The 16,281-nt window shown below is 37.0% G+C and overlaps 1 long non-coding RNA gene across 1 annotated transcript in view; it reads left to right on the top strand.

Annotated features, from left to right (window-relative positions):
• The first annotated feature begins 9,993 nt into the window (after positions 1-9,993).
• Positions 9,994-16,281, top strand: part of LOC113460017 (uncharacterized) — a 44,136-nt gene continuing 37,848 nt past the window's right edge. Inside the window, exon 1 of the long non-coding RNA XR_003381643.2 lies at positions 9,994-10,255. This is a non-coding gene — a long non-coding RNA (uncharacterized LOC113460017). The remainder of the gene's footprint in view (positions 10,256-16,281) is intronic.

Raw genomic sequence — 16,281 nt, 5'->3', positions numbered from 1 at the left:
GCAGTGTGGTCCTGAAGGACTGCACTCTGTGTGGGGGACCCACGCTGGAGGTATTCAGGGAGTACTGTGTCCCATGGGAGGGATCCCTCGTGGGGTAGGAGAAGAGTGTAAGGAGTCTTGCCCCTGAGGAAAGAGGAACAGAGAAGTGTGATGAACCAACCACAGCCCTTCTTCTCCATCCCCCTACACCTCTTGTGAGGAAGAGGCGAAGAAAATTGGGATTCAAGTTAAGGCTGGGAAGAAGGGAGAGCTAGAAGCTGTTTAAAGATTTTGTTTCATGTCTCATTGAACTCTGTTTAGATTGGTAATAAATTAATTTCACCAAATAATGTGCTTTGCCTATGGTAGTATTGGGTGAGTGGCCTCTGCCTACCCTTATCTCAACCCAGAAGTCTTTTGTTGTATTTTTTCTCCCTGGCCCAGCTGTGGAGGGCAGGAATAGAGCAGCTTGGGTGGGCACTTGGTGTCCAGCCAGGGTCAACCCATAACAATTGTATCTGCCTCAGCAGGTGATCGGAGGCGCTTTTCCATTGACTGGGAATTCGGACAAGCTGGATCAATACCTTCCTGGAGCAGGCATCTGCATTTCTGCTGAGACAGTACCTCCATTAGTTCCCAGCTGAGATGAGAAGATTGTTGTGAATCTACAGCTACTGGTAATTTATATCGATTCTTATCTTCTGTTAAGTGTTACTGTGCTTTTGTGTTGTCATGATTCTGTACCAAAATTCATTCTATTTCCTAAGCTTTTGTGTGACTCAGGTCTCAAAAACCTTCCTGTTGTAATGCTGAATGGAAAAATAAAGAACCATAGTAAATTCTAAGAGGTTGCTTAATTGAAACAGTCAGGGCAAACTTCATGTTGTTTTCCAGAATGCTGGAAATAGGCAGAAATGGTTATGGTAGAAAAAAAAATTTCTGGAGCTTGTATTTACTATAATTCACTAAATAAAACACAGATATTACACACAAACCAAACTTATCACATCCCATACCATTCGCCTTCCCACTCTGAAGCAGTATTTTTCACTGCTTGTTCCAGCAAATAGGGTGTCAAAGGCTTTTGCATGTCTTAGGCTTTTATAGTACCAGAGTATTTGCCAGCTTTGTCAGGTGTGAGTAGTGAATGTCAAGTGGATTTATCTGGGCATTCAAAATAATTATTTCATGTGCTCTACTTTCAATTATAGCTTCAGTTTAGTCATTTGCTGTGTTGTGCCATTTTTTACATCAAAAATGAATCAGTCATGCTTAGAGGTAATGAGCCAAACTATGTGGGCATGTCCCCACCAGCACACAGGGCAAAAAACATAACATCAAAAACACCATTTTATATGTTTTCTGGCTTGCCAGCCACAAGTTAAAATAAGCAGCATATAGATCCACAACTAGAAAAAAATGTTGTCTATAAATATATATGTTTTTTAATCAGTTTGAAAGATGATTCATTGCCTACTATAATTTTTTCATATACTTAACAATTATTATTGTGTTCTAGTTGAGTTTAGAGTGCTCATGGCCAGGAAACAAAGTACTTTGTTTGGAATCTACATCAAAAATCTATCCACGTACTTCTATAGCTTCTAGAAGTGAAGCATAGTCTCTTTAATATTATGATAGATAAATTAAAACAGAAATGAAGGTGCAAAGGTTTCTACTGCCTTAAACAAGAAAAGGAAACTATGCCTTCAACTAGGTATAGTGCTCCTATAAACATTATAATCAGTAATTCTGCCTGAAGTGGGTGGAATCAATGCCAACACTGTATGCATCAAATATTGCCACAGTGTCAGAATCTCCACTTACTCAGAAATATGTCATTTTTTAAAAATAACTTGCCTACAAAACAGGTTAGGTCTTCTGAAAGAACATCTTTGTCTGTCCTTATAAGAGCACACTCAGTACTCATATACACACTCAATACACATAAATATTGATCATCTATTTTTAATGTATGAGTCATAACTAGAAAAGATGAAATGACAACCTAAAAGAAGACAGGACAGTTTGGTCATTGTATTAATCATAAAATAAAAATAAAGTGCAAGCATGATACTTTGTGATTGGTAGGTTTATTCTATTCTTAGTTTAACCCCCAATTTAGAAACATTGCTCAAAAACAATAAGAACATTGTGAGTAGAAGGAAAAGTACATACTACTTTGAACAGTTACAACAGTTACTTTGTGCTGTTGAGATCATGGAAGGCTGTGAGCGGGAAAAGTCAAAGAAGGGGTTTGATAAGCAGCAGAACCCCAGTGTTCCATTATCATTCACTGAAAATAAACACTTGCAGACCAAAAGAGTCAATGGGGAAAAGATTCAAACTTCAAACAAAGGAAGAGGACCTAGAGATGCCCCAGTATGATTTTTAGACTGAAGCAACTCAAGACAACTGGAAACTCTAAAATTAAATTCTATCTAAGGGATTGAGAGAAAGCCAACAGAAAGAGGACATACACATAGAGATCTGTTACTTTTAATTCCTTTGAGTGCTGTAAATCAGAGGCTGTTTGGAGGACAATCTGTAGCATTGAGCCATATTAGTGTTCACAGATCATAAAAGCAATTTTTTGCAGGGCTAAGGACTGTAGTTTCATGAGTGACTAAATAGAGCATGGACATTCAGTCAGAGAGACTGTGAATAAATGAGAAGGCATGGCCTGGAAGAAAGGAAACATCTGAAGAACTGGAACAATTCCGTGCAGTATATCCAGAAATACAAGAATTTTTCTGCATCTTTTTATTAAAGATAGGGCACTTATTACAAAAACAAGGATTATTTTGCAGCTTGCATTCTTCTGTAATTCCTATTTCCACTATTAACTTCCTCTGTCACCTCTGGACATCACTGAAACCCAGATCATCGAATACATTTTGGGACCCATACATTTTGTTAAGTCACTGATGACTTACAATTCTTTAGAATCTCAGCATTATTAGGACACACAATTCTCTACTTAGTACAAAGAATTCATGGTAGTTTTTAATGTAATTCTCTGAATTAGCTCAGATCACAGATACAAATGGAAGATACATGAGTTTCTCAATGGAAAGTCTTGGATCAGGCAAATATGGAGAGAAGCCTTTCACAGAACGGTTCATTGTGAGGATGCTTTATAAGTGGGTTGACAACCACTGAGTAGCTCTCAAACACACTGAATAAGCTTAAGGGCTCTTGGAAAAGTAGTAGGGAACTAAGTGCATTAAATTGAATGAGGGAAGTGTGAGCATAGAGAAGTTTGAAAGTTCTAGGAAGGAAGGGCTTGGGGTTCATCTCTGGAGCAGAAGGTCTGAAGTTCTGGGAAAGATAAAGGCCCCGGAGACAGGAAGTACCAGAAGCTACTGCAGGCCCTGCATGGGATCTGTGGGTGAAGATATTGATACAGTCCTCCTGTCGACATTGCAAATTCCTTTCACACTTCATCCTCTCTTTCATTTCTTAGGATGAGCTCCTTGACTCAGGCATGGGTGTGTGCTCTTGGATCTCCATGGCTTCCAGACCTGCTGGTGCAAGCCAGCTGGCTCAGAGCTCGTGTGCAATGAGCCCGTCACGTTCTACGTCTACCTGCATAGAAACATCCCCTTAAACTGAAACCAACACAGAATATCTGTGCTGTTCATTTCCTCTAAGTCCTTTATTTTACTACATTGTGTTTATTTCACAAGGACCAAGTTATGTCATAGGTAGAAATTTGGTTTCTTCACAAAACATCCAGGTGATCCTCAAGAAACCTCCAGTGATACTTCGGTATCAATGTTAAAGTTTTTACAACTCCTGTTCATATCCATTTTCCAAGGGAGTTGTATTTCCTACTGGTACTTTGATTAAACACTAGTTTTAAATGAAACTGACATTTCTAAAAGAATTGACAGTGAAGAACAAGATTTTACCACTGCAAGGTGGTGATAGAAACACACACACAAACTAGTGTTTGAAAGTACATGAAACTATACAAAAGTGCTTATAAATAATTTTGAATATCTGTAAGGACCTAATTTCTTTCAGAGACCACAGTGTTTCTTACTAATTCAGTTTTTTTCTCTAGTGAGAGGAACCTTTATGAATTTAAATATTAGACAACGGAACCTAATAAGATATTAAAAAGTCCACAAAGCTCTGTGAGTCTCATTCAGTCTCCATAAAGCCAGATAATTTCCACTGGCTTCAGAAGATAATGAATCAGACTCCTGCTAAACACGACACCATCATCTGTCACATGTGCATGTAATATTACTGTCTTGTTTAGGTTGTTCATTATTTCTTATCAGCTTATCACCCTGTATAAATTAGTGTGTGTTAAAACATAGCTCATTTTAGTGGCTCTAGATGCCTAATAAGTCTCAACATCTGCAGTTGGGGAGAAATTTGTCACACAGAGTGTATTTTAGGTTTTAAGCTGGATGAATGAATGCTTTAGACTAACTTTAGCCTGAAGTCCTGTCTCGCAATAGAGGTCAAAAGGCTTTTATACCCTGTGCTTTTGAAATAAAATAAAGTGTGTTCTAGCTTAATCTGTCAAAGAGGTAACATGCACCTTGCACATCTGACATGAAGTTGTATAAATACTATGTAGTAATTAGAAACAGACTGTTATCAGCTTAGTTTTTGTTGTTTGAAGAAAAGCCTTGAGGTGCTGAAGTATATTCAGAGACAGGCAGCAAACTGGTGAAGGGTCTAGAGCACATGTGCTGTGAGGAGTGGCTGAGGGAGCTGGGGAAAAGCCTCAGGAGGGACCTTATCAGTCCTCACACCTGTCTGAAAGGAGGCTGTAGCCAGGTGTCTGCCTCTTTACCCAGGCAGCCAGTGACAGGCCAAGAGGAGATGGCCTCAGCCTGCCCAGGGGAGGCTCAGGTTGGATATTAAGAAAAATTACTGAAAGAGTGGTTTCACATTGGAACAGGGTCCCTGGTGAACCGGTGGAAACACCATATCTGAAAATGTTAAAAAAGGGAGTAGGTGTGGCTCTTTTGAGATATGGTTTAATGTCCATGCTGGAATTTGGTCGAAGGCTGGACTTGATAATCTTGGCAGTCTTTGCCAACCCTGATGATTCTATGACTATATCCTATGATAAGTATCTTTTATTAGCCTCACATTTTTCTATATAATAGGTATGATAAAAATGCATGAAAAAAGAAACCAATGTATGTTTTTCTAAACTGTCATTGAAAGCAAAGAAGGGATCCATTATCTTCCATTGGAAGTTCTTATATTTATTGCGAAAGGATTTTCTGCATGTATTGTACTGCTCTCCACATAATTAGAAGAGGGAAATGTTGAAAACACTGCATTAGTACATTTAATTATATAAATGTACAAATTAATGTGATTAAAACCTAATTGTAGTGTCAGATATGTTTATGCATTTTGTGGCGTGAACAATCATTAAGTCAACTCGTTCAGATTTATTCAGGACAAAAATCAAGGAAAGAAAAAGGCACTTTTCCCTAGCTTTCTTTCAAAGATATGTTTTCAAGATGAAGTTTAAAATTGCACAGATGATTTCATCTGTAGTTGCCTGAGATTGTTGTTTTAGTTGAGTTTCTTGTTTTAGAATCTCTTTTTCTAATTTAAAATAATAACTGGTGTAGCACAACCAAGACCTTGTATCATGTTGAACCAGCAATCCCACTGTGCAAATTTAGTAATTGTAAATTACCTGAACCATACCTGAGAAACCAAATGTGCTTGACTCTCAGCACTAGATTTATGTCTCTGCAGGAGATTTTATCTTATGTCTACATTGCAACTAGAGGCATGATTGCAGCAACTATAACTATACTTAAACTTGCTTGCATCCAGCTAGCTTAAGCAATCATTGCACAAAAGTTATACCTGTAGTTAAGTTTCTGAAAGTGTGTCCTCATAGGCCCACAAGGAAACCTGAGCTGATTGCTTTTGGTTGCTTTCCCCTGCTAAATTTAATCTATATTTGATATATCTTTTTAGGCTGTGGTCATGTATCTCATTTGAAGCATGATAGCATGATTCTAGACAGAGTCCAAGAATACTAGCCAGAGGGTGATTTTAAAAATTATTATTTAATAGACATAGTATTTCATGTTTATTGCAATCAGAATGGAAGCAGAATGGGTAAGAGAGATTTATTTTTTAATTTTGGAAAGAAGAGGCTCACACTTCAAAAAAACTTTGATCTGTATCACTGATATTATAACAATCATACTGTAGGAAGGCATGCTTCAGCAAAGGCATTTTTTTTCAAACCAGAGAAAAGGTGTTGGGGGAGTCGTCTTGAAAGATCATTTGAGAAGGTGATGACTTTTTAATTTCCAGTCAGGTTTTAGCATTACTCTGTGGTATAACTGGTAAGAAGAATGGCATATGGTTATGTATATGGTTATTTTCTCTGCTGAAGACACTTAGTAAGATGTTGCATAATATAAGAGTTGCATTCATATACTGCATCAATGATATGTTAATATATTATGATGAATGTTCTTAAAGCAATGACTTTTAAGACATTCAGTTTCTTCATCAGACATAATTTGTCTCTGTCAGGACCTAAACCAGATTATTTTACTGCTTTTACCATTAATCACATGATTTTTTTCTTTTTCAAAATTTAGTAGGATTTAAATAGTTAAATTTAATAGTAAACAGGGAGGTTGGAATTGAAAGTTATTATTTTTTTAAAAACCATGATATTTTTAAAATTAACACCTGAGGTGCCATTACCATTTGCATTCCCTTCATAAGAATAGTATATTTGAAAGCACCAGATTTTTCATCTCAGTGATTAATCTAATAGGGAAAAATCTTCAAAATACTTCCCAACTTTCTCCCATTAATGTCAGTAAGGCTTTTCCCTTAATTATTTTTAAATATATTTATTAAATAATTCTTTTACATTCAAATACTGTTATTTTATAATAGACATTTGGGATGCTTTCTACTCCTGGTACCTCCACTTGTCTTCTTTAAAAGAGTCCTTTGGAGCCTTATTCTGTTATTTAAACTACAATTAGTTATCACAGTAACACATCAATCTACAATTCTGTCAGTATAATGTAGAGAAAATTATCAATAGCTTTATAGAGAAGTGTTAGTTATTTAATTCTTAGTTCTCCTGCTATTAATAATTTTATTTTTGTTTAAAATGAAACCTCTACAGGCAGGTGAATTTTTGTATTTCCACTTCTTAAAATATTGTAAGGAGTGACATCATAATTTCACCAATATTCATAATTTTAGAAGTATCAATTTATTTAAAAGATTCTCATATATATGGGTTGGGACATTAATTTTATATGCCATAATTATTATGGTTGTAAAATCTTGCTTTAAATGGTTATTGTTTAATATTCTTCTTATAAAATATTGGATAAAAGTATTTGAGAAAAATATATTAGTCTAGTGTTACAGGGCTTGCAAGAGTTGCAGGGTGAAGAGAGAGGCGAGAATCTTGACCTCATGTTCAGAAGGCTTGATTTACTATTTTATTATATATGTTACATTATGACTATACTAAAGGAATAGAGAGAAAAATACTCAGAAGCTTGCTAAGCTAAGAATACAAAAGGAAAAGAAAAAACAAAGGAGCTCTCTCTGATTCTGTCCCAGAGAGAGCTCGGCCTTTGATTGGCCCTTAATTGTACACATCCAACATGGGCCAATCACAGGTGCACCTGTTGCATTCCACAGCAGTAGATAACCATTGTTTACATTCTATTTCTGGGGCCTCTGCTTCCCAGAAAAGGGAAAAATCCCAAAGAAAGGATTTTTCACAAAAGATGTCTGTGACAGTCTAGGACAAGTACAATGCTTTTGAGATAAGAAGTTGTTACTTAGGTAAGAAAATTGAATTTTCTCTTTGTAGGAAGTTCTGTGGAAAAATTCTCATCCACTTCCTAATGCGAGCCTTTTCGTAGTTGTTACCATCAGCTCAGTTTATGTGGGTACCGAGTGACTTGCTGCACCATGTGCAGGAATTTCGGTGGTGGCATGCACATCCCTGCTCAGGCACCAGTTAATATGCTGTGCCTGCCTGCTGCTGAGAGCACTCAGCCCCTGCCCTCCCCAGCTCCGTGCTACACAACCCCCTGGCTCCCCATTTCTGACCACCTTCTTTCCAAACGTGTTCCCGGCTGCCTCATGACCTCCCTTTGCTCCCAAGCTATTGCTGTCATTAGAGAAGGAGCCAGAACCTCCCATCACATCGCCATTAGCAGGTTCATGCCCTCTGCAGATATGTTCTTGCTCAGGCTTGGCGTGAGGGCGTCGTGGCACCACGTCCGCGCCTTTTGGGAGCGTGGCTCCAGCCACAGACACTGCACCTCAATGGGGGAACAGGCTTTACCAGGCTGCTGGATCTGCTTGGTAGACAGAATAAAAATGTGTCAGACAAAAAGACATTGCTACAGCCAAGCAGGATCCAAACTCTACTCCACACTCAAATGCCCCACATTTGTAGGTACGAAATTCAGACATGCTCACAAAACTTCTGCTGGAAAGACAAAGACGTACTGATTTGAAAGCAGGCATATGTTTTTCTTCCTATGTATGTTGAGAATTAGGACTTGGATGTTTCTGTGCAAAGGAATTTTGAAAAATTAGAATTTTTAAAAGATAAAAGTTTTTAAAAGCTGGAAAATTTTTAAAGATCTTCATCAACAGCCTTAGTAAGACAATACCCAATCATATGAATGAATGTAGCTAACACACTCTGAAATGAGAGCAGTTGTTAAAACTGATCTATAAATTGTATGAATTGCTTCTGAGGAGCCTCCTTGGGGAAATTATTGCTCAGGCCTGTCCTCAAATAGAAAAAATAGTTGTTTTCCTGCTTCCCCTTTCTGATATCACTAATGGCGAGGTTGTGAAATTAAGCCCATTTTACCCCTTCCTGAAAAAAAAGCTTTTAAATGATCCAAATTATTTTGCATCTCTTTGTATGTGTGTAAAAATTCTCATATTTATTTAAAAGCAGTACATTTTGCAATAAACCTTTGCTCTGATGGTCAATTTATTATTAGCTGTTGAAATCTAGGAAATAATTGCACCAGCTCTTGAGATTACTGGCTTGCTCTGTGTATTCCGGGTCATAAAGCACTCAGCATTTTGTTGCCCATGCCATTAGCTGAGAGTCACAGAGTATTTGATCCTGGTACCAATTAATTCAACTGAAAACTGTCAACAATGTATTTAGTTATCAATGAAAAGTGATTCACTATTTGAGTGTGGAAGACATTTTTTAGAAATAAAAAAACAATTTAAAATATATATCACACAATAATTAACACTTCTCTGCATTTGATTTCATTTTTACCTGTGTTCCCTCTGCTTAATTTAAAGAAAACATCCGTTAATCTTGAGGATGATGTACTGGAAACAAATAACCTGATTTCCTTTTCTGTTTACCCATAGAATCAATGTTCCCATATCATAATCATTCAGCAAAAGATTCATTCTGATCTTTCATGAATTAGCTGAAGTATTTTCATTTAATACAACCATCATAAGACATCAACAAGCGATAATAGCACATAACTCTTTTAATTTTTAAGGTAGTTTAAACATTGATTAATTAAATGGACAACTTCACTCGTGTTAGTAGCAGATGTTCACATATTCTCTAGCATGGAACACTGCCTTCAATGCAGTTCCAAATGTGTATGCAATATTTTCTCACATGCAATATTGCAAAAAAGCACAAAAAGTGCTACAAGCTGCTCCAAGGGCAAGACTGGCCCATGTCAAAGTCAACTGCAAGATCTGTTGAGGCAGGGCACCCCTTTTTTGTGTAGTATTGTACAATCTTCTATATTGAAATACAGAGGGCATGTTAAGGCATTGATGTATGGCTGAGATCTCTGTGTACTGTGTGCTCTGTGTGCTACAAAAATAACAGAAGGCTTGGAAGGGCACCATGACGGCAGCATGAATCATTTCATAAATATGTTGTGAGCCATTATCTAACAGCTAGAAATTTCTGCAAAAATTGCTTAAATTACATCACTGGCATTCCTAACATACAGACAAATAATCTGTGTTAAACTTAGGTGGTTTTTTTGAGCAAGAATAAGAAAATTATAAGCAAGAATAAGAAAATTATAAGAGTTTTTATAGCCAGAGATGTATGAGAAACATTCCAATCAGCTTTGTTTCTCCTCCAGATAACCTGCATCACTTCGAGCTGAACCAATGAAGGTCAGTTTTCAAATGAGTTAAATTCAGGCTATTGAATATATAGCAAAAACCTTCAGCCCCAATATAACTGCACACTTTTACACAGGTATGTCTACCTTGATACAATATGCTTGGACAAACTGTGATGAAATGATTTTATTTTTAAAATGTGCAATTTTCTGACTGCTAAATTAACTTTGTAAGCTGTCCTGGAATATTTGTCCATCAGTGGTGTTTTATCATTTCCCAATTTCTGTCTTTTTTAAACTTCAGTTCTTTCCTCTGCATCCCATTGAGAGTAGAAAGTTGTGACATTTTATAGAGTCATTTTGTTTCACTCAGATTTTGGTTGCATGTTCTTGAAAACAACAGGATGCAAGGGCAGAACCCATAATGCATAAGCGAGTGAAGTTTTGACCAAATTTGTTACTTCAGAATATTTAAATATTTAATTTTTTCTGAAAAGAAATAGTTGTATAGAGGCAAGAAATCCTATTAGTGTTCCCATGGAGAAACATGCTAATATGATCTCTTAGTATAAATAATGGAATTCAATAAAATATTTGTTTGGAAATAAAGACATATGAATATTACAATCTCTTCCAGAAGGCAACAGTAAAACTAAAGTTTCTCTGAAGGTTACCTTTTCTTTGATTTTTCATGACATCTGTGGACTTCAAATGAATTTTTGATCATTATGTGAACAGAGCTACCTGCTGATTTTCTCATGAATTGCCAAGTTTTTCAGACAAATCCAGTAATAGAAGTGTTTATGAAATGAGGCTGCTCAAATCACTTACTTCCATACATCTTGTCTGAATCCTGTTACTTCCAATTCTGCCAAGCATGATTTTCCCTTTTTTTTTAATCTTTGGACTTTTCTAAACTAAAAAGTTGCACAGTTATAATTTGAACTGCCTTTACTGTCTGTAAAGTTGAAGTAGTTACGTATAAGATTGCTTATTTAGAATATTATTTTTTTTAAAAAGGGAAAAAAACCAAAATAATTCTATAAATCCTAACTGGATTTTATACACTCCTTTCAATTCAGCATATTCCATGATTCTGTGATTTCTATCCTAACTGCTATAAAACAACCATCATTCCTAGTTAACTTAATTGTTTTAGTCAAAAACTTCAGCCATAATTCATTGTTTTAACTGCATCAACAAGATTTTGCTGGTGAGATAATGAAATTTATTTCATTTTAAATATAATACTTTCCATGATTACACACTGTATGTGGCATGTCTGTTTGTTTCCCCTGGAGGGAAGTTATATTGAATTTATTAAGTTCCTACAAGTTGTATGAAAACAGCTGTATAGGAAACAAGAGCTGCTAGTGAGAAACAAGCTGAGCCTGACTCATTGCAGAGGTTTGGTTACAATTTCTGCTTTCCCCGTTATATCACATACATGCAGCATACTTTGCCACATATGCAGGGCATTAATGATAGATTTCCACTCCATATTCAGTTGGTTTGTCCATTTTTAATTTTTCCCCTCTTCCTTGTTTTACTGTGTACTCAACTTACAGCTTCATGGTTCATAATTTCCTAAGTCTCATTTCAGTCTCTACCTGGACAACAGAGAGAAGCTACCCAACACAGATCCTTTCTGAGAACCAGCATGACTTGTCAGAATCAGGTCCTTTTCCCCCTGGGGTAGCGCATTCAACAAAAGAATAATCAAGAAATTTTACTTCTGTAATTAGCTATTTTTACGATTTTTTTCTAGTTGTCAGTAGAAACATAAATTGCATATGAGAATTTATAGCAGGATTCCAGTGCCTTAGATTAGGGCAACCAGTTTTCTGTTTGTTAAGCCCTAATGTCCTTGACGTGTGATTCATTACTGTCATTACTGTATATAATGTTGAAGTAGTTATTTATAAGATCGCGTATTTAGAATGTTATTTTATTTTTTAAAAGTAAAAAAAAATCAGAATAATTAAATGTACATAATAATAAGAAACATTTTATTTTTATGGATTATATCAGTTTTATTTGTAGTTTTTCTCAATAAAATGGCAATTTGTATCATAGCACATACACTGCCAATCAGAGTTCAAGTGTTTGGGCAACACTCTCAGGCACATAGTGCAGTTCTTAGGGTGTCCTGGAGTTGGGCTCAATGAGCCTGATGAGTCTTTTCCAACTCAGCATATTCTGTGATTCTATGATTTCTCACAGCAGCATGCTTTGGCTATCTTTTTTTTTTTTTTTCCTGAAGATATTGTAGTTTCTCTTTTACCTGTTTTTGAAAACATCTGAAAAAATATTTCATTAAATTTTCTCTTACCTATTTTATTCTATTCATCAAGCTTCTTTATCTTGCACAATGTTTCCAAAACCTAGTAAAATGCTTTCTGTGTGGAAATTGAAAAATAAGGGACACAGTTTCTTACCATCCAAGTTTGACAAAGTACTAGCAAAGTAGAAGAGTGCTTCTCAATCTGAATTGTATATCCACTATTCACAGCAAAAATTGAGTATACATTCCATAGAGCTGCAAGAAAACCCAGGACAGTTTTCCTGTGATTCTGGGGATAGGGCAGTGACTGATGATGTAATGGTGACAACTCTGCCTCCCTGGAACACCTGCCCAGTGAATGAAATCCAGTCTTCTGTTCAGCCCCAACTCTTCTCCTTTCCAATGGGCATCCTCCAATATCAGGCCAGAAGAAGCCAGAAGATAGCTTGTTCCAGAGATGGTTCCCAATAGGCAGCATTGACAAAACTTCACCAGGATGAACTTCTTCAGCTCTGGGTCACCTTCCAACATCATTCTCCCACCAGGTTTTGCAACCTCTAAACACTCTTGTGCCCTCTCCATGGCACAGCTGATAAATGCATTCAGTTTCATTACATGAAGTAGCACAATTATGATGGACTACAGGACATACATTGGCATATATTGACATGTATTGTTGCACTCAAAATAAACTGGAATAAAATAATAAGTGCTTATCTAGAGCTCGGAGAGAAAAGGGTGGAGTGGGAATTACCTTGAGCCAAATATTATGAAATGTGGACACTCAACCACTCAAGTGCTCTCTGGACTCAGTGTCAAAACCAGTCCCTAGGCCTTTCAGCACTACAGCATCATTTTTAGGAACATGAAGACAACTTCTTGGCTGACATCCTCCATCTCTTGTGCTACCCAGTCTACTTGTTTTCAGACAGAACCTTGGTTAGAAATTCCTTCCAGATCAATTACTCTTAGCCAACAGGTGTGTTCTTCTTTTTGGGAGGCTGTGATCAGTGATGAGCAGACTAAACAGGAAGTTCATCATTGTCATCATCATCACATCAGGTACAAGCATTCTATTGAAGGAAAGGTATTTAAAACAACAGACTGCCTACACAAATGCCAGTCACAGCTGAACTCCACTGTTTGGTAAAGCCACCTGGCCTCTCTACTTCTTTATCAGTCATCAGAACAGTCCTTACATTCCTTTTCCATTTTGAGTTTCACTAATGCCTAAGTTTCTGTTTCCTAACTTGCCTTTGGGCTTCTGGGGTTTTTCTGGGGAGGAAGCTGGGTGGGAAGCTGGGGGAGTTATTTTATGGTTCATTGGTGTTTTGGGGTCTTTTTCTTTGTTTTTTACTGAGACCATTGAAAAACACTTTAATGAATTCAGGAGGTGGAACTAGCCTTTTCAGTGACTCATTTTCAAACTACTCGCAAGTGTTAGCTGTGGGATGCTATTCTGAGTCATTTGTTGCCTTCCCATTTGCTCACCAATAGCTATCCTCATTTAACTCCTAATGAAAAATTACATTCTCCCAAAAGAAGAGAAGCCTGATGGGAACTAAGTCAGGCTGAAGAACTTTCATTATAGATATACTTTTATTTAGTAAAATACATCTATGGTCCCTCAATCCAAGATTTTTTGTTTGCTCTTTACTTACAGCTCTTTTTAAATGACCTCATTATTTTAAGAACTCCCATTTAAATACAAGGTAGATTGTTTTCAGTGACTATGGTAGAAAAATCTGTAGGCTATCATACCTATTACTATACATACTGCCGAATAGCCCAACATTGGCTTTGTATTATCAGAAGCCACATTTTCTCATATCAAAGTATTTTTGTCATTTTTGATTAATAATGTTTGTGATATTCATATCCAGTCCTTGGGGGTCTATAAAATCACTATCCAGATAAGTCCCTTTTATATCCAATTCCAAAGTAGGTTTGAATGAAAAAAATAATCTCTTCTATCTCTTCTTATTTCCTAAAGTGGATCAAATCCTTACTGTCTAATACTGTCTTAGAGCTATCTTTTATATATACATGTATGTACAATTTAACAACACTGTCCATCCTTCAGTAAATGTGATCTAGATGGAAAAGTTGCTTACCCTGAACTTCAAAGTTGGTGGTTTTTTTCTGTAGGGCAAAATGGGGTCTTTTCTGTTGAGTTGCATAAAACAGAAGAGAAAATGAGTATTTCTTGCATTGTTATGAGTTGTTCTTTTGAGCAGATGCAGAGCTTTGAATAATTGCAGTCAGTAGATTACACTTCTGTCTGCTAAGCTATTTCCTTCGTTTATTGAAGCCTTGCCTTGTCAGATAAACTGGGATCAAAGCATTCTCTTAAGAGAAATTAAGACTAAAGCTCTCAATTAAGCTAGCATGTATTTTAATGGAATAAATTCTCAATCAACAGAAAGATAAATGTAGTTGCTTGATTATTTGCTTCTATTGTGTGTCTGTGCCATTGCTGATTTGAATGTAGCCAGTATACAAAAAATGTCTTTTCATATCTCAATTTTTTAAAGCCTCTTCAGAACTTTGCATGGGTTTACCTCTTCAGTCCTGTTGTGCCCTACAAATTTATTTGGTATTGAATTTACACCAAAGGAAGTCCTGACAAAGAAAGAGAAAAAGCAGACATGCACAGAAGGCATTCTACGAAATGTTTGCTCCTTTGCAGATTAGTTGGCAAAAGTATCTTCAAAATCTCGAGTGCTTAAAGAATGACAGATGCTTGATCATTTCACGCAAACTGGAAGCATTCCTTTGAAAATACAAACTATTTGGCCTTTTCAACCTCTGCTCTTCTTCAAGTTGTATTTTTCAGTCCATTTACACATGCACAAGCATGTTCTTGTGGGGACAGGTTTGAGTACCCTTCTCTCCTTTTCTATGGAGTCCATCACTGAGATTAGCTCATGGTGCTAACACCAAGGCTGTGGCTTCAATCCCCATGTGGGCCATTCACTTGAGAGCTGCACTTGGTGATCCTTGTGAGTCCCTTTCAAATAAAAATATTCTGTGATCTGGTGATTTTGCCAACCGCACACCAGGGCATACTGACAGAACAAATGTGTTTGACATACAATCAAATATATCTGCAACCAGCTCTGGGGTCCTCAGCACAAGAAGGACTGGCTGGAGGAGGGCCACCAAGAGGATTAGAGGGATGAAACTTCTCTCTTATGAGAAAAAACTGAGAAAGTTGCGGTTGTTCAGCTTGGAGAAGAGAAGGCTCTGGGGTGACCTTTCCTGTGAGGATGATGGAACACTGGAACAGGTTGCTCAGAGAATCTGTGAATGCCCCATCCCTGGAAGTCTTCAAGGCCAGGTTGGGCAGGACTTTGAGTAAACTGGTCTAGTGGAAGGTGATCCTGCCTGTGATGGAGATTTAGAAGTAGATGATCTTTAAAGTCCCTTCCAACCCAAACCATTCTATGATTCAGTGCTATAATTCTTCCAGAATCACCACAATGCAGGCAAAGAAAATTGATGCCTTCAAAAGCATGTGTGGTTTACTCAAAGGTATGTGGCTTCAGACAGAAACTTGTATCTTGTTATGTTCCTTGATTAGAGAAATTCATTTAGTCTAGTTTCCTTGTTTCTGTGAGAGGGAGTTTCAACTCCTGTTTAGTTAATACTGTTCCATAAATCACAGAGCAGATGCTGATCTCTGTGCAATCCCATGAGTTTCCATCATAAACACAGAGCGTTTAGTGCCATTTGTGGTATTGTTCTTGAGTTTTACCAGTCCAGGCTATGGAAACCCCTTAGGTGAGTGCTTCAGGTATACAGAGAGTCTTGCTGGCATAAGACACCTCAATTTAGCACCCTGTGTATTGCCAGATTTTGTCATTGCTGGAGGTTGGC

The sequence above is a fragment of the Zonotrichia albicollis genome, chromosome 4 (genome assembly GCF_047830755.1).
Source record: "Zonotrichia albicollis isolate bZonAlb1 chromosome 4, bZonAlb1.hap1, whole genome shotgun sequence".
Classification (NCBI taxonomy): Eukaryota; Metazoa; Chordata; class Aves; order Passeriformes; family Passerellidae; genus Zonotrichia; species Zonotrichia albicollis.
The sequence above is the reverse complement of the archived record's forward strand: the minus strand, read 5'-3'. Positions and strand labels throughout refer to the sequence as shown.